Source organism: Lissotriton helveticus, chromosome 3_1 (assembly GCF_964261635.1).
Source record: "Lissotriton helveticus chromosome 3_1, aLisHel1.1, whole genome shotgun sequence".
Taxonomy (NCBI): Eukaryota; Metazoa; Chordata; class Amphibia; order Caudata; family Salamandridae; genus Lissotriton; species Lissotriton helveticus.
The window spans coordinates 1,081,173,506-1,081,191,910 of record NC_136061.1 but is presented as its reverse complement, the minus strand read 5'-3'; the positions used below and the strand labels follow the sequence as shown (position 1 = coordinate 1,081,191,910).

General features: G+C 46.3%; 1 long non-coding RNA gene across 2 annotated transcripts in view; it reads right to left on the bottom strand.

Moving 5' to 3' along the window:
• Positions 1–18,405, bottom strand: part of LOC144824869 (uncharacterized) — a 225,442-nt gene that overhangs the window by 192,183 nt on the left and 14,854 nt on the right. For both annotated transcript variants that reach the window (XR_013609156.1, XR_013609155.1), the window contains exon 2: positions 10,561–10,677. This is a non-coding gene — a long non-coding RNA (uncharacterized LOC144824869). The remainder of the gene's footprint in view (positions 1–10,560; positions 10,678–18,405) is intronic.

Sequence of the window (18,405 nt, the reverse complement as noted above, 5' to 3'; positions counted from 1 at the left end):
CTCAAAATATTGTTGACCCTGTTTCCGATCTATACGACGATGTTCATTTCATTATTCGATGGTGGCTGGCCGTGATTCAGTGCTCTCTGTCCTCACCTAGAATTTTAATGGGCTGGGAGATAAAATTAAGAGAGGAATAGTTCAACAATACCTAAAACGACAATCTACGGACCTGGTTCTCTTGCAGGAAACTCACTTTGTTGGCAACAAAAGTAAGGCCCTAAACAGTTGGGGGTATAAGCTCCTTGTGTACGCTGACTATACTACTGGCTCCAGGGGTACGTGTATCCTAGTTAAGAGAAATGTTCCCTTGATAGTTTTTAACACATGGGCGGATTCTGCTGGACGATTTGCAGTTATTGAGGCTCAGTGGGAGGGGAGAGCCTTAAATATAGTCTCAGTCTATCTGCCGCCGGCGCTGGGTAAGGCGGCCCTACTAGAGCTAGGCCGGGTGCTAACGGATCTTCCAGATGGGGTCTTACTAACGGGGGGATACTATAACATGACAAGGAACGACTTAACAGACAGACACCCCAAAAGACAGTGTATGAGACCGAATGAGCTTATGACGGACTTCACCACAGCGCTAGGGCTTTCAGATGTGGGGCGAGAGTTGCAAGGCGTTCCTATAGACTTTACTTACTTTTCTAGTGTACATAGAGTCTCTACCGGATTGATTACTTTCTAACATATGCAGCCTCAGTGAGTAACTTCAGGCGGCCCAGGACATACCCTCGAGGCCTATCGGATCACTCCCCAGTGGGAATAGATTTTACACACGGTGCCCGACAGCAGAGTCGCACCATAGTCATTAAGCCATGGCTGCTCAAAATCCCAGATATTAAAGAGGAACTTGGTGTGCAGACTGGCTATTTTCTAGAAGAAAGTCTGGGCTCCGTAGCGTCAGCGCGAACGATCTGGGAAGCTTATAAAGTGGTTATGAAGGGATATGCCCTCTCGCTGAAAACGCAATACGTTGCAAAACGGCGTGAGATTTTGACACAGCTAGAGGACGCACTTAGAGAACTTGATGCGGAATATGCACTTCATCCTTCGGATGAGAAACTGCACGGCCTGACGCTCAAGAAGGAGGAGTACAAACTGAAAGCCCGATAAACTATGCTAGCTAAGCAGGCGGCTACCCATCATCGGTTATATGAGCTGGGAGATAGGGCAGGGAAGACGCTGGCTTGGCTGGAGAGGAAGGAGCAGGGTTCAAGGTGGGTGCCCAGATTGCAGACGCCTAACGGAGAAGTTATATCTCGCCCGGGTGAAATAGCAGAGGCATTTGCTGACTATTTCGAAAACGTATATTCGTCTTCTGCCATATATACCACGGAAGAGTCGCAACAACTTTTGGCAGAATGTGAAGTGCCGACTCTTTCGGACGAGGACAGGGAGTCCCTAGAGGCAGATCTCTCTGATGAGGAAATCCGGAGAGCCAGTGGCCAAATTAAATCGGGTAAGACAATGGGGCCAAATGGTACCCCGGTGGAGTTTCTTAAGGTAGTGGCTTCCCAGGTGGTCTCACATTTATGGGGCATGTATCAGGAGAGCTGGAAAAAGGGAACCCTACCCCCAGATCAACGGTTGGCAAGCATTGTCGTTATATATAAGGCTGGTAAACCAGTGGAAGATTGCCGTTCCTATAGACCGATTTCTCTAATTAATGTAGCGGCGAAAGTTCTGGCGAAAGTGCTTGCTACGCGATTAGGGACAGTGATATCCTCCCTGGTGCATCCAGACCAGTCGGGCTTTATGCCAGGAAGAAATACAGCTCTTAATATCCGTCAACTCCACAACGTACTGGCTCGACAGAAATACCTAGAAGAAGACGCAGTCATACTATCCCTAGACGCTTCCATGGCTTTCGATTCAATTGAATGGTCATATATGTATGGGGCCTTGGAGAGAGCAGGATTGGGCCCTAAATTCATGTGATGGGTGCGGCTACTTTATACTGATATCTCGGGACAAGGCAGAGTGAACAACTACACATCCAGACGTTTTCTCTCCCCTCAGAGGCACCAGACAGTGTTGCCCTCTGACGCCATTGTTGTTTGAGCTGATGTTGGAGCCCTTGGCGGCATGGATACGGCGGGATGTTATGACCAGGGGTCTGTGGTGGTCCCATGATTGTGAAGATAGAATATCACTCTACGCAGATGATATAGTGTTATATCTTGTGAACCCGTACAGATCCATTCATATGGTCCTTAACATTTTTACTAATTTTTGAAAGTATTCTGGATACGCTATTAATTGGGGCAAGTCAGTATCATATGTACTTCATGGACAGACCCCACGTCTTCCAAAAGACTGTGCCCTGATGGTTGCGGAGGAAGGTTTTAGATACCTGGGGATCTTTGTCACGCCAGATCCGGCCCTCTTTTATGGTCGCAATTTAGCGCCCTTGTTGACGCGACTGCGAGCAGATGTCCAACATTGGAGATCCCTGCCATTGTCACTGATTGGCTGTGCTGCCCTCTTTAAAATGCTTGCTCTTCCGCGGTTTTTATATAATTTACAAAATTGCCCACATAGAGTTCCAGATGCCTACTTTACTGCGGTAGAAGGGGAGGTGCGTACTCTGCTATGGGATTGAAGGGCCCCGAGAATAGCGCTTCAAAAACTGATGAAGGGATGGTATGATGGAGGCATCACGTTACCTGACATGCGGTTGTACTACTGGGCCTCGCAATTGGTGACTGTAAATAGGTGGAGATACGCCCCACCGGATGATCCGGCATGTTCTTTAGATTGATATCAGATGGATAGGGCTGGCTATCTTGGGCCACTTTACTCTTGTCCATGGAGAAAGCAGTTTGTAGGCCCCACTCAACACACGCTGCAGATATGGAGACTGGCCAACTCACGTTTGGGTTGGACTGACAGGCTCACTAGAATGACGCCGTTGTGGTATTCACAAAAGCTGGGTATGCTCTGCCATCATCCGGGATTCGATAACTGGGACATGATTGGTATTTCGACGGTGCGCGATCTGATTAAGAAGGGTAGGAGTCTTCGGTTTGAAGAGGTACAGTGAGGCCTTTCGCTATCTGCAAATAAGGCATGCTTTGATGGCGGCGTTTCCTAGCTGTGTAGACATACCGGAGTCCTCGCCTTTGGAGGACCGTCTGTTAGATGGACAGCTGCACACCAAGGCGGTCACCCTCACCAATAGGAAACCTAGCAATAATATGCCAGACTCTTTCGGACAGCTCAAGGAGAAATGGGAAAGGGACCTAGGGGTAATTGAGGATGAGGATTGGAGGCAAGCGCTAATGTCTCCCAGAGAGGCTGCCATCACGCTTAGATTCCGCCTTATTCAATTCTGTATCTTCCACCGCTCATATCTGACTGGGATTACTCTAGCAAGGAATGGGTCTAGGACAGACGATCTCTGCTTTCAGGAATGCAGGCAGTCAGCCAACTTTTACCATATGATATGGGAGTGCCCAATGGTGCAAAGCCAATGGGACAGAATTACAACACATGTACATTCTGCCCTGGGAAAGAAACTTACCTTGACGTCACGACTGGGCCTGCTAAACATATGGGAGGCGACGGATCTTACAGAGACGGAACAACAATTTGCAACGTTGGGCTTCACGTTATTTAAAAGAGAAATTGCTAGGGGTTGGGGTGGAGTGAGGCCACCTGAAGTCGCGGTATGGAAGAGGGAGCTCGATAAGTGTATGATAGCTGAGAAAGAAGTGTTTATCGCAAGAGGGTGTCCAAAGAAATGGAACAGGAAGTGGTCCAAATGGAATTTGTACAGAGGAGAGGTATGTGTGTCCCCTGTGGTGGAGTTAGTACTGCGGAGAAATAAGGATGGGGAGCACAATATGTAATTTATATGTCTGATTGAACTTAATTGTCAATGTGATAATAACTGTACCCAGCATTATGGGATTATTTGCACAAAAGTAAATTGTCCGTCACTTTCTTTATTAAAAATATATATTTTTTAAAAAGACAGGAGCAGACAAATGTAATCGCTAGTACCAAAATCGTAAAAAGTAGATACATTTCTACCATAGTGCTAAAAGACTAATAAGAGCATATTACATAAAACAATAGCATTGGCATACTCCTACGATGCGTAGCCTACATAACAGTGCCTAGCTTACAGGTGTAGGTGGAGAATGTATGTGTAAGGGCTAGGATATGTCCTAATCGAACCTAATGGAGCACAGAATTCCCCAGGAAGTGCTAACCCCTCACCTGATGGTTCTGAGGGAAGGACCCCGTCTCTGCGTCAAGGATGATACCCTGCAAGGGATGTCAGATCACTGCTTGTCGAAGGATCAGCTGGCAGAGCCTCATCTCAGCTTGGAAGGAATTCTCCTCTATTTAGTTAGGGGGAGTGTGAAGGAAGTGGCCCGATTAGGGTCACCCAGGTCACTAAAAACCACATTTCAGCCTTCCATACCAAATGAAGAGTTGGTCAGACAGTAGAGAATACAAACCAATAACAGTTCATTCAAATTACACTCAGAGCAGAGCCCTGTCTGCCCAATCACTAGGAGTGCTGCACAGGGCTGGCATCAGCAAGCATAACGATACATTATGTACACTTCGAAACCAACGAAAGCACGCCCACCATGGGATATTCCAGGGAGATGCAGTTGGACAGTAAATTACAAAGGAGTAAGTTTCAATTCTGAGGCTGGGCACAAATTATCTACTATTCAAGGTCACTCTGCCTGTACCCACCACTAGACAAGTGCGAGAACGCCTATATCCAACAGGAAAGTTATGCACAGTACATTCATTAGTGTAGCAGAACTCAGCTTCACAGAAACATAACCTAGAGAAGACCGTTTCTCAGAAATGGAAAAGGATTGGTTTAGATCAAGATCCAAAATTGTGCCCATACACAAAATGGCGAAAGCATACTTTTTTTATTCCAACAGACCCTCCTTTTAGCATGAGCTAAACATTTTGTATAATAGCAACAAGAAGTAAATCATGAATACATTGTTTTAGGCGCACTCCATATCTTCAGCTTCAGGAAGGTAAACAATAAGGTGGAAAGAAGTCTCAAAAATACCCTCATCTATTTGCATGAGGTCTTCTACTTGCTTTTGAATCATAATTGTTGCATTGGTATCATGAATCGATATTCAGCGAGAAGGGTGGTGCAATAAGAGCAATATAAGGGAAGACACTGGACCAGGACACAGCAAGAAATCAAACTCACAATGTAATAAATCACCATTTCAAGGATCCAACCCCATCCACCAAAAAATGACCAACTCCAGTTCCCACTCTCCATTCCTTTAACATTTTCTAGGATGTCTAAAATGGGTTGGTTAACATTATTTTCCATATCAGTGATCCCGACAACACACTGGTCTCCTACTACAGCACACACACCACCACTTTTTGCCAAGATGAAGTCAACAGCATACCTAGTCTGCTTCGAATAGATCCGCATACTTTCCAATTGGGTGGCAATATCATGCAAAGCTGCTACTGTAGAGTTTGCAGCTTACATCTAAAATATTCTCTAGCGTTCTCTCCCCTGGCCATAGCAGTACCACCAAAGGTAATGGTGGAGGAGAGAATATACCCAAAGGTGATCCCATTATTGTAATTGTTGCCTTCCAAATCTGTTGCTCCATCACAAAACTCTGCAGTTAAAGTTTGTTTTACCCACCTTACATTTGGCTTACTGTACTTGCAAGGCACGCCCAAAGGGAGGACCATTCCTAGAGCAACATCATCTGTACCATTGTAAACATTTGAATAAGTACCATTAGACAGGAAATAAAATCCTGGGTGTGCATACAGTGGACCATGATAATCTACAGGAGCATATCTTGTGTTCATTCCAAAAGTATTCGGATCCTTCTTTTTCACTAGAGACATTGTATATTTGAACAATATTTTCCAGAACAATTGACATACAAAAATGCAACATTACTATTTACTATCGGACAACATGCAGGGTAATAACCAGCTTTTCGGGTAACCGTTAAATCTTGGTAATGCCAGCCCCCTAAGGTAATGTTCTGCTCTCTCATGTACAAAGGATCAGGTGCACATTATTATCACACCCCGGATACCCCTTTTCTCGTGGCTTTCTGTAATACAAAGAAGGACTGGTATATCCAATCCCTCACTCATTGAGTGAGGGATTGGTTGTCAATATTTATACTTACAGCCAGTATGCCTTTGGAGTTGCGCATAACTTTGGGTGACTCTGGACTGAGAGAGGGTTTCTTACTATGCATGGCATAAAAATTCAGCATGGGCACCTTATATTGAGGCTTTTGTCTGCTTTGACACTCCCTAAGTTGGCTATAGTAAAGTGTAGTGCCCACTGGAAAGTCACTGACGATATAAGTAGGGGAAATGCTCGTATTAAGGCAACAAGCTCATCAGCTTGGGCCGACTCATAAGGAACTTGTGCTGTCTCAACTACTGTACGCAGCATGGTGATAGCATAAGCCGCAGTTGTAGTGCCATCTGGTTTTTTAAAACAAGAGCCATCGACATATAGTTCCCCTTGTGGGCCAGATAAGGGAACATCAGTCAGTTCTACCCGTCCTTTTGTTTCTTCTTCCATCCGGGAGATACAGTCATGTTTGTCGACTTTATCACTCTCAGAAACGAAGGACAGTAATGTGGTTGTATTCAGAGTGGCACATCTTTTGATAGTAATATGCTAATTCATAGCCAGTCAGACATGCACTGGTGAGGTGCTGTGTCTTTGTCTTATTAAAAAATGTATCCATAGCATGGGGTACCATAACTGTGAGATCAGTATCAAGTACGAGTCCAGAAGATTGTCTTATCGAGGCACCCACGGCTCTGACTGCTCTTACACAGCTCTGGAGGGCTCTTGCGACAGGGTCAAGAACAGCAGAGAAATAGGTACACAGCTGTTGCTTATCTCCACATTTTTGAGTTAAAACAGGAAGTGTGCAACCAGTCATCTCATGGATGAACAACACAAACAGTTTGTTATAGTCAGGGGTGCCAAGTACTGGAGCTGAACAAAGCACAGCTTTCAATTGCTCAAAAGACTGCTGACATTAAGGAGTCCAAACCGAGGGCTCATACACATCTTGGTTAATGCAAGCAAGGGTTTGTACCTGCTATATGGATGAATAGGAATACTAAAGAGTGCATTTTTCAAGTCGATGACAGAGAAGAATTTAGAAGTAGAAGGAATCATTGTCAAAAGAGCAACAATGTCAGGGACCACTGGGAACTGGGGAACCACTATTTTATGAACTTCGCGCAAATCAATCACAAAACAGTAAACATCTTCATGTTCTTCGAGGGAACCTGAGGGTGTCCATTTAAGAATTGGAAGGATAGGGCTATTACAAACATTAGCAGTTATCTCTTCAACGACTCCCTCTTAATCAAAACCTGAATACATTTGGATAAGGCTCGCTCTCCTGCCTGTGGTATTTTATACTGAGGGATATGGGCCAAAATAGCACTATCCTTAACTTGTATGAAAACTGGAGTATTCTGCAGTAATCCCACGTCTGTATCACCTGTTGCCCACAAAGTGGTTGGCACATTAGCTAATTCAACAGAAAGGGGCACATCTTTGGACAAACACTGTTTAGCAAGTACTACATCTGATCCCATTGTCATATAAACACCTGCTGGGGAACAATAAATAGTAGCATCATGCAGTTTCTTTAACAAATCCAGACCCATCAAATTTTCACCACAGTTGGATGTCAGCAAGAATGGCGAATCCACAGTGAAAGGACCAATGGTCAACGCAAGGGGTCTTGAAATGGGGCTTACAACCAGCACACCAGAAAAAGATACCGAAACATTATTATGGGCAGACAGAGCTGCCCTAGGGACGATATTTCAAGAAACAGAACTTTCTGTCGCACCTGTATCCACCAAAAATCCCTTAGTCGAACCTTGCAGTTCCGCTGATACATAAGGACCAGGCTGGTCTACAGGTATGGCAACTGGTCCCTCACTCTGTTCCTATCTGTCCTAGTGGTAAGACATTCCTGACACTTCATCCATATCATATTCATCATGGTAGTATTGTCCCTCCCGAGAGTCATCTAAGTAATTATTATCAGAACGACCCTGTGAGGCTGCATTGTTTTGAGCCCTGTCTGCCCCATCAGCTCCACGACCCCATCTGTGAAAACCTTTTCCTCTAGGGACAGCTTCTGCAAAAGCACAGGACACTCAATACGCCAATATTTCCCCTCTTTGCAGTACTCACACTGATTCGGACCCAGAGGCATAGTGTTTGGCTGCCTACTAGTGCTTGGAAACTGTCAGGCAGGACCACCACGTCCTCTGCCATTCCCTCTAAAAGCTTGCTTTAACAACACCTTTGTCTTTAAATCCTTTTGCTTTTTCTCTGTCCTCTCCTTTTCCCCATTATCCTTATGCTCATAATACTGTGCAAATTTACATTAACAGAGGGGGAAGAGGTGGACCAAGTACTTTCAGAGGCCTGCAATCGAGTCGAAATTTCAGGAAGCAGATTATAAACAAATCTATTAACAAATAACCGAACACCTCTCTCAATAGACAAATCCTGCCCACTGTAATCTAAAAATGTACATTCAAACTGAGTGAAAAAATTAGACACACTCTCATCTTTCCTTTGTCGACAAGCCGATAATTTATCCCAATCTACTTTTTTCGGCAGAATAAGGGAATGCATATAGGTAATAATACGGCCTGGCAATGCCAAAATTTCCGCCCGGGGCTTATCACCTGGCTTTCTTTCCTGGTCCCATGCATGGTCCCATGCTTTAGTTTGATCCCATGTACCTCCCAATTCCACAACATGATCTTGCGTGGGCACCTGCCTCCAAATATCAACCGGAACCAGTAAACCAAAAAATCATTTCAATATCAGCAAGAGACATTACAGTGGAAGAGGCAGCTTCAGTCAATTCTTTATATTATGCAGTCAGATGTTTCCTAGGATCAGGCAAATGAGTCGTAAGAGACAAAACCTCACTTCTTTTCCACAGAGTATAAACCCATTGCTCATGAAAATGGGCCACCACCCTCGCCCTAGTAATATAACCATAGCCATCCATTAATTTCGGCAACTCATGATGATATATAGGATGAATCTACCGTATCGGAAACTGGGACACTGACCTGGGACATTTCTCATGTAGTCTTCCCCTATAAGCTTTTATTATCGTAACATTAGCAAAGACTTGCTCTGGCCCCAATGCACTACTATACACTCAATCCCTAATGTCATATGAAATTTGAGGTGCTTCCGCTTCAAAATTCTGTTGCCAAAGACCAATTAAAGTAGAGGACATGTTTAAGGGCATGCTGCTGTATAAAGGGCCCGAAATCTCTCATAGTCGCCCAGACATCCTCTAACCTATAAATAGGTTTACGAGCCCACTGTGCAGCCTGATTGACTATTAACTGTTTCTCATCATCTCCCACATCAGATCGCACTAACGGTCCCATGTGCTCCTTAAATTTTGTTCAATCCCTATCCTCAAATCTGTATACCCGTGTCCCACTTTTTACTAATGTCGGAGGATAAAAAACCACAGTGGGAGAAGCAACAGAAGTAACAGGCACTATCGTTGCTGAGGGTTGTGTCGCGGGAGAAGGAACTGGTGAGAGGGATACTGAGAAAATAGGTGTGGCAGGAGTAATAACAGTCACAGTGGCCACAGATGGCAAAGAAACAGAAGAAAGAGGAGGAGGAGGAGAAGGAGGAGCCGAAACCGTTGACGTAACAGTGGTAGACACAGAGACAGAGACAGTGGACACAACTGTAACGGGTGGCTGTGAGGGCACCGGAACAGTGGGATATATTCTTTGCGGGCATTGGGAGGCGGGGTTGGGTATCCAACAATTTTTCCACAAAAGTATCATCTTTTTCCTGAACCACATACGACTTATCAATTTGTAATCAAAATCTTCTATATTTCCATTCAACTCCCTTTTCCTGTTTTTCCCTGTCATATGCCACCGCTTTCTGAGCCACTGTCCACATTTTCCCTTTCCGGGCCTGTTTCTCTGCTTTTAATTGCCTCTGCCTAGCTGCTTTCAGCCATGTTCTAAGGGAATCAAACATAGATTGCCTACTTCATCTCTTAACCACATCGCTGCTTAAGAGTTTACCCTGCTTTGCTGGACAGCAACGGAAACGGGTGTGGTCATGAGCATGGAAGGGGTTAAACAGCTGTTCTTGTAAATACTCAATCTTCTGTTCATCGAAAGTGCCCGTCAACAGCCACTGCAACTCAGCATTTTCCCTCGTATATTTGTTCCATAATGTACTAAACATAATAGGGCCAAGACCATGCTTCACATACATATCAAAATTCAGAGTGCCTTCTGGAGGCGCCGGCTGAGCTTCTTCCAATTATGCATCAGAAGAACAGCGGCAGCACAAGGAAAACAGTTTACTGACACCAGGCATTCTCTAAAGAAATTAAATTCACTATTTTATGCCTGGCAACACATTTGTAAATGCTTTTATCCAAAAGACGGCCCTTAGACCGTACCAAATACAAACCAAAATGATAGCATATCAACAAAGAACCAAAATAAACTCACCTGATGTATGAGGGTCAAATGAATTGATTCCCCACTGCCGACTCTTCAGAACAGTCAGATCCAAGGGTTTAGCCGTCCAGGACTCCAGTTTGGAAGCCCACTGGGCGAGGCAACGTCCTGCGGGACAGAAGGGGCAGCGCAAGTATCAGGAACTCTTCGTGCAGGATTCCCTGATCCATCCATCTGACCCGATGATGGCCTCAAACTCCCCCCATCCGCTGAAGGGGATGGGTCACTCACCTGAAGGAGTCCTTGTTCGGGCGCCAACTGAAGGAAGTGGCCTGATAAGGGTCCCCGGGTAACTCACAAACACCTCTCAGCCTTCCGTATCAAATGAAGCTACTAGGTAAAAGGTCTCCTATGTAAGACTGTTATGTCATGTGGATGTGACATTATGTCTGTAATTGGTATCTACATGATGGGTCTAACCTATGGGACATGACAGTAGGGGAAGGTTTAGGTGACTACTCAAGCCTATATTCGGGTACCCTACGAAGCATATCACCCCGCTGCATCGCAACACCATTGTGGAAAATTCTAGAGACACAGGCATATCTGCCTTCAGGTTGAGGAGCCCTAGCGGTTGCCACTGATGAGAACCCTGGTGGTTGTAATGCTGGGGTTGGGCCCTCGGTTCTCTCATCACACTGGCACAGCAATCTGGCAGTTGCACTCATGGGGCGTGCCAAAACCAAGAGTGACAGGCCTTCTGTGCATTCCCACTCCCAGTTCATGCCTTCCGAGGGTTCACCGGACCAATCCCTTCATGAAGGTATGCCTTCCAACGTGACAACACCTCTCCCGGATAAACTTGATGTTGTCCTGCAGTAGATCAGAGGATCCAGAGTGCCCATGGTGAAGCAGCTAAGTGCCATTGCAACAGACATCAGTCTGCTAAAAGACAACCAGCATAAGTTATCTGACAAACTCAAGTCAAATGAATTGGTGCTCTCAGCTTTATCCCCAGGTCATAAATAACACCACTGTGCAAGCAAGTAGAACAGCTCTAGGAAAGCGCAGAGGATGCTGAGGGTAAATCCCGTAGAAACAATGTGTGACTGGTCGGGATCCCTGAGGGGACTCAGGGCACCCGAGTTACCCAATTCTTGGAAGACTGGCTTAAGAGAGTGGTAGCTCCAACAGGACTATCAAACCTATTCACATTACAGCAAGCCCACCATGTCCCCTCGAGAAAACCTTTCCCCGGGACTCCACCAAGACCCATTGTGGCCAAGATGCTCAACTTCAAAGATCGAGATGTCATATAACAATTGGCCCACGACAAAGCACCCATCCTAATGGACAACATGTGGATCTTCCTCTTCTCCAAATACTGTGCAGCACAAGCAGGCACCCTTTCAGGCCGAGAAAAATCTACTCCACACTCTGGGTCTTAAATACGCTTTAATGTTGTCCATCCAGATTCAAAGTACTGCAGGATCAACATGCTCATTTTTTTTAGACCCCTGATTTGGCTTGAGGATAGCTGGAGCAGCTTTTCCCAGGCTCCCAGGAATTGGAGACTGCTAAACTTGCCCCAGCGTTGACCCAATGCTCCAACCAGTGGCAGAGGCAAAGGACGGCTGCCCGAGGTGCTCCCTCACAGCAGCAGGTTTTGGAAGGACGATTGGCAACTTTCAGATCAGCAACCACATTGCTAGGCAGCTCATTAGCTCCAGCTTTTCACAGGGCAGTGACTCAGACTCAGAATCAAACGGCAGCCTAGCCCCATTACCCTCAATTACTCCACAGACTACTAAAGATCTACAAGGTTGAGTATTCGTAATGCTGCATGACCGCTCACATCCTTTTCTCTGCATGTTTTCTAATTTAATATGATTAATATATGCCATTTGCCTTTATACATTATTCAGGGTTAACGTCCAGTGTAGCCCACTATTAGTGACACTTTGCAGAATCGGTTACGGCACCTACAACCTTGCCCTGGACGGGTTGCACATTGCATGATTTCTTACGTAGCGTCCAGCCTTCTTGGCTATTCACATACTGGGGTTCTGGGTCTGATTGTCCCATTGCATTACCAATGTACACACACAGTAGACCCCATACCCTGAGTGGGAATGTTGTTATATGCATCAATAGCGAAGGCACATGTTTCTGCATACTCTGTTATGGTTTGTTCTTAAGTTTGGTTGAACAATGATGGATCGCTGGACCTAGTATTATGGGGACGTTTCTTTTTGTTTGAGAGTGTCATCTGATTTATCTGTAAGAGACACTCGGAAGATGTGTGGGAAGGTGGTTTCTACACTGTTGGTACATGACAAACATGTCTACAGTAGCTATATGAGGCGAAACACAAAAGGCACAGGATATTGGCCCAATTGCACAGATGTCATGCTCAGATCGCATTCCTACAGGAGACCCACTTAGACCCACTTAGTGACTTCCGAAGCTTGAAATTGCACAAACAATGGCGAGGCCAACTATTCAACACTTTACTCAGCCAGCATGCCTTTCACGGCACCGGATACTTGCTTCCACATGCACTACATTCCTGCATCTACAGATTCCTTTGCCCTGCACCTCTTCAATTCAATTCACACATGCTGCATACCTCAGCATGACTACATCTGATCATAACCCCTTGGAATTACTCTGTCATAGGACTGGGTGGCAGGCGCAATCCCAATCTGGTACCTACAACCATGTCTCTGGGAGGATGTAGTGTTTATGGCGATTCTGATTTGACCAAAGTTGTCTCCTTCTCCAATCCTGGTGATCAATGCTCCCACTCGTGGACTCATGGTTTCCCAATTGGAGATCAAAGCAGTGTTCTGGGACTTTTACACTGCACTGTACACTGCCCCACTGGACCCGGCGGGGTCAGCAGCATTTCTACAACTCGCAAAATTGCCCCATGTTCAGGCGGCTGATTGGGAGTTGCTAGCTGCCTCCATCATGTTGGGTGAAGCACGCAGTGCAATAAGTGAATTGCCCTGAAATCAAATGCCGGGCACAGATGGGATACCGGTGGAATTCTATTCCACCTTTGCAACAAAACTGAAGAAGCTCTACAATACCTCTCTAGAGGCTGGCTCCTTGCCCCCTCCACTAAGGAGGCACTTGAAATGTCCCTGCTCAAACCTGGTAAATACCCCTCTGAGACCATCCTCCTATAGACCTTTGTCGATTTATTTTGAACATGGAATATAAAATACATAGCAAGATCCTAACCCACCAGTTACTCCTGTTACATCTACAATTGATCCATTCCAATCAATGTGGATCTGTCCCACACCGCAATACCTCCTTAAATATCTGGCAGCAATTTAGTATAATGGATGCTGTCAGAGACCTTTTCCCACATGCACTATGCTTAACATTGGATAATAAGGCAAGCACTTGATACCTTGAGCTGAGATTTTATGCTGGCAGCCCTGGGTAGATGTGGAATACCTCCTGCCTACATCAGATGGTTTTAAGTTACTGTACACAGCTCCAATGGACAGAGCTAGAACTGGACCTTACATATCAGCCTCCTACCTGGTGGGTAGGGGTACACTGCAAGGCTGCCCCCTTTCCCCGCTTCTCTTTACACTGGCAGTTGTATACATTGCACAACATATACGTTAAGAGGTGGGACATAGGTGGATTCCAAACAACCACATCATGCATTCCATTTCATTATTTGCGGATTAAATGATCTTGTATTCCATGGACCTTCAGGTGGACAAAGGAAAAGTGTCCCAGTTATTATCCGAGTTTGGCCACTTGTCGGACTGCATATACACACAGACAAATTGTGTACCTCTACATTTACTGACTCCCACATTGAGTCTATAGGATGGCTCGGGAAAACACGAATGCAGGTGGCACCTCACACATTTTCGCTCCCTCTGGATTCAGATTTATAGCAAAACGCAACACCTATTAAATGGAAATCTCTTGCGCATAATCAATTCACTTAAATCCCAGATCACCTTTTGGGTAAGTCTGCCCTTATTAGTGGTGGATTGCCTCGCCTTTGCGCAAATTGTAATGCTTCCGAACCTATTGTACCACTTTGTGAACCTACTACTCATAATTCTGGCAAGGGTGTTCTGACAATTGAACTCTCCTCTAATTGACCTCATATTGGGTACTGGACGCTGCAGGATTAGTCTGGCCAAGTTGCAGTTACCAACTACACAGGGTGGCTTGGGAGCCCCCGACTGCATGGCCAGACAGCTCCATTGGATCTCCTATTGGCTAGCCGGCCACAACCTGCTGGAGATTTGATACACCATGACCCACCTTACTGAAGGCTTCTTCTTAAACAGGTTTATCTGCCCAGGAGCTTCATCCCTACATAAGGGTTCGATCCTCCTGCGCACGGTTCTTGCTTATTGGAAGCTAGCAATGAAATAACAAGATTGCCGTCTTCCTATTCCCTAAACAGTGCATTGTGTGGTCTCCCGACTTCTTTGGGCACATTGAAGGCCCTAAGACTCGGCCCATGGGAAGAAGCTGCTGTGACTACAGGGGGTGCCTTGTTTGCCGATGGTGCACTGTTGTCACATACAGACTTTGTACATGCTCACAGACTGCCTGAAAATCTGTTATTGACTCATGCCAGCATTCTCCGATATATTCAAAAGCACTGGGCCATAGACGTCACTGAACCCAACACCCATGAGTTCCTGCTGACATTACACACAATGGGACACGGTAGGCACTTAATCAGATGGTCATATCTGCATTTTCGGTGTGCTTACAAGGGATGTGACATTCCGGTAGTCTGTTATCACTCTCATGCAAGTCCTCATAGATCTGTGTGCCACTTTTAAGTACGGAATGATTGCCTTACTTACCCATTTCCTTTCCGGTGTCTTCTCCCGACATCCGCTTTCCTTTTCTGTTTTCCTGGTACCCACTGATCGCACAATCTCGTGAAAGTATGATGCCAAGGTCCCTGAATTCTTACCATGTGACTTGGGGTTAGCGGCTATAAGAGTGCATGTCATTTGTTGCTCAGGGGCTTGGCTTTAAGTTATTTTCTTCCTGCTGGGAGATGGATTTTGCTTCACCCTTGACATGTGTGTGTTTCTGGCATTCCTGCTGCACGCGCACAATGTCCCTTACCTTTGAGACTCCTGGAGAAGCTCCTCACTGTGGCACCCTTGTGCTCGGCATCCTGCAACACATGCACCATTTCACTTGCCTTTGGGACTGCTGGAAAAATAACAATTGATGGACAGAATGCAGAACGATGTCATACATTCACCCCAGTACAGAGATCTGGGCCTAAATCCATCATTTTTTGGCTCACCATGCCATTCCAGTGTGGACCCAGCCATATGCAAATCAGTCTTGACCCTGCACCCAATGGGACCAGTCCAGCCCAAACTGCCAGGCCAGGTCCTCTCTTAACTGGAAACAAGCATCCTAGGACCGGTTTCGGGCTTTCAGTCCTCATCAGCCAGGATAGCTTGACTCCAGTGGCATGGAGAGCACGCTACCCACGTCTGGGCATACCCGTCCCACTTGGGGTGACGAATGCAAAAAGAACAATTGATGGACAGAATGCAGAACAATGTCATACATTTACCCCAGTACAGAGATCTGGGCCTAAATCCATTGTTTTTTTGCTCACCATGCCATTCCAGTTTGGACCCAGCCATATGGAAATCAGTCTTGACCCTGCGACCAATGGGAACAGTACAGGCCGAACTGCCTGGCCAGGTCTGCCTTGACTGGAAACAAGCATGCTAGGACTGGTTTGGGGTTTTCAGTCCTCATCAGCCAGGATAGCTTGACTCCAGTGGCATGGAGAGCACAGGAGCCATGTCTGGGCATACCCGTCCCACTTAGGGTGACAAAGGCAAAAAGAACAATTGACAGGAAACTCCGCTCCACTGACCACGCCCTGGCCGCGGTCCCACGCATCCGGAGAACTACTTCCGGAGGCAGATCCTTCTCCCATCGCACCGCCAGGACCTGGAACACCCTCCCCCTCTACCTGTGACAAACCAAAGACCTGCTGACCTTCAGGAGACAACTCAAGACCTGGCTCATCGACCAATAGCAGCAGCACCCCCTTCCCGAGCGCCTTGGAGCCCTCACGGATATATAGTGCGCTTTACAAGTTATGTGATTGATTGATTGATTGATGGAGAGAATGCAGAACAATGTCAAACATTAACCCCAGTCCAGAGATCTGGGCCTAAATCCATCATTTTTTTGCTCACCATGCCATTCCAGTTTGGACAAAGCCATTTGCAAATAAGTCTTGACCCTGCGCCCAATGGGAACAGTCCAGCCCGAACTGCCTGGCCAGGTCTTCCCTGGACTGGAAACAAGCATCCTAGGACCGGTTTTGGGCTTTCACCTCTCATCAGCCATGATAGCTTGACTCCAGTGGCATGCAGAGCATGGGATCCACCTCTGGGCAAACCCGTCCCTTGCTCACTTTGACACTGGATTCAAGCTAGCCTGGGTGATGAAGGGTGTTACCCAGTAACCGGTCCCAGGATGCTTGTTTCCAGTTCAGGGAAGACCTGGCATGGCAGTTCAGGCTAGACTGTTCCCATGAGGCACAAGGTCAAGACTGATTTGCATATAGCTGAGTCTGAACTGAGGTGGCTACAGTGAGCTTAAGAATGATGATGGATTCAACCCAGATCTGTGACTGGGGGAGTGTCTGAAAAGTTTCAGCACTCTGTCCATTATCTCCTTGTGTTTGCTTTGTTCGTCCTAAGTTGGCAGGGTATGCCCAGACGTGGGTCCCTTGCTCACTTTGGATTCAAGATAGCCTGGCTGATGAAGGGTGTTACCCAGAAACTGGCCCCAGGATGCTTGTTTCTGGTTCAGGGAAGACCTGGATTGGCAGTTCGAGCTGGACGGTTCCCATGAGGCACAGGGTCAAGACTGATTTGCATATAGCTGGGTCTGAGCTGAGGTGGCAAAGTGAGCTAAAGAATGATGATGGATTTAACCCAGATCTGTGACTGGGGGTGAGTGTCTAAAAAGTTTGAGCACTCTGTTAATTATCTCCTTGTGTTTGCTTTGTTAGCCCTACGTTGGCAGGGTATGTCCAGACGTGGGTCCCTTGATCACTTTGCCACTAGATTCAAGGTAGCCTGACTGATGAAGGGTGTTACCCAGATAACCTTCCCAGGATTCTTGTTTCCGGTTCAGGGAAAACCTGGCTTGGCAGTTCAGGCTCGACTGTTCCCATGAGGCACACGGTCAAGAATGATTTGCATATAGCTGGGTCTGAACTGAGGTGGCAAATTGAGATAAAGAATGATGATGGATTCAACCGAGATCTGTGACTGGGGTGAGTGTCGAACAGTTTCAGCACTCCGTCCATTATCTCTTTGTGTTTGCTTTGTGATGCTTGTTTCTGGTTCAGGGATGACTTGGCTTGACAGTTCGGTTTGGACTGTTCCCATGAGGCACAGGGTGAAGACTGATTTGCATATAGCTGGGTCAGAACTGAGGTGGCAAAGTGAGCTAAAGAATGATAATTGATTCAACCCATATCTGTGACTGGGGGGGGTGTGTGTGAAAAGCTGCAGTACTCCGTGCATTATCTCCTTGTGTTTGCTTTGTTCGTTCTAAGTTGGCAGGGTATGCCAAGACATGGGTCCCTTGCTCACTTTGCCACTGGATTCAAGCTAGCCTGGCTGTTGAAGGGTGTTACCCTGAAACCGGTCCCAGGATGCTTGTTTCAGGTTCAGGGAAGACCTGGCTTGGCAGTTCGCGCTGGACTGTTCCCATGAGGCACGGGGTCAAGACTGATTTGCATATAGGTGGGTATGAACTGAGGTGACAAAGTGAGCTAAAGAATGATGATGGATTCAACCCAGATCTGTGACTGGGAGTGAGTGTCTGAAAAGT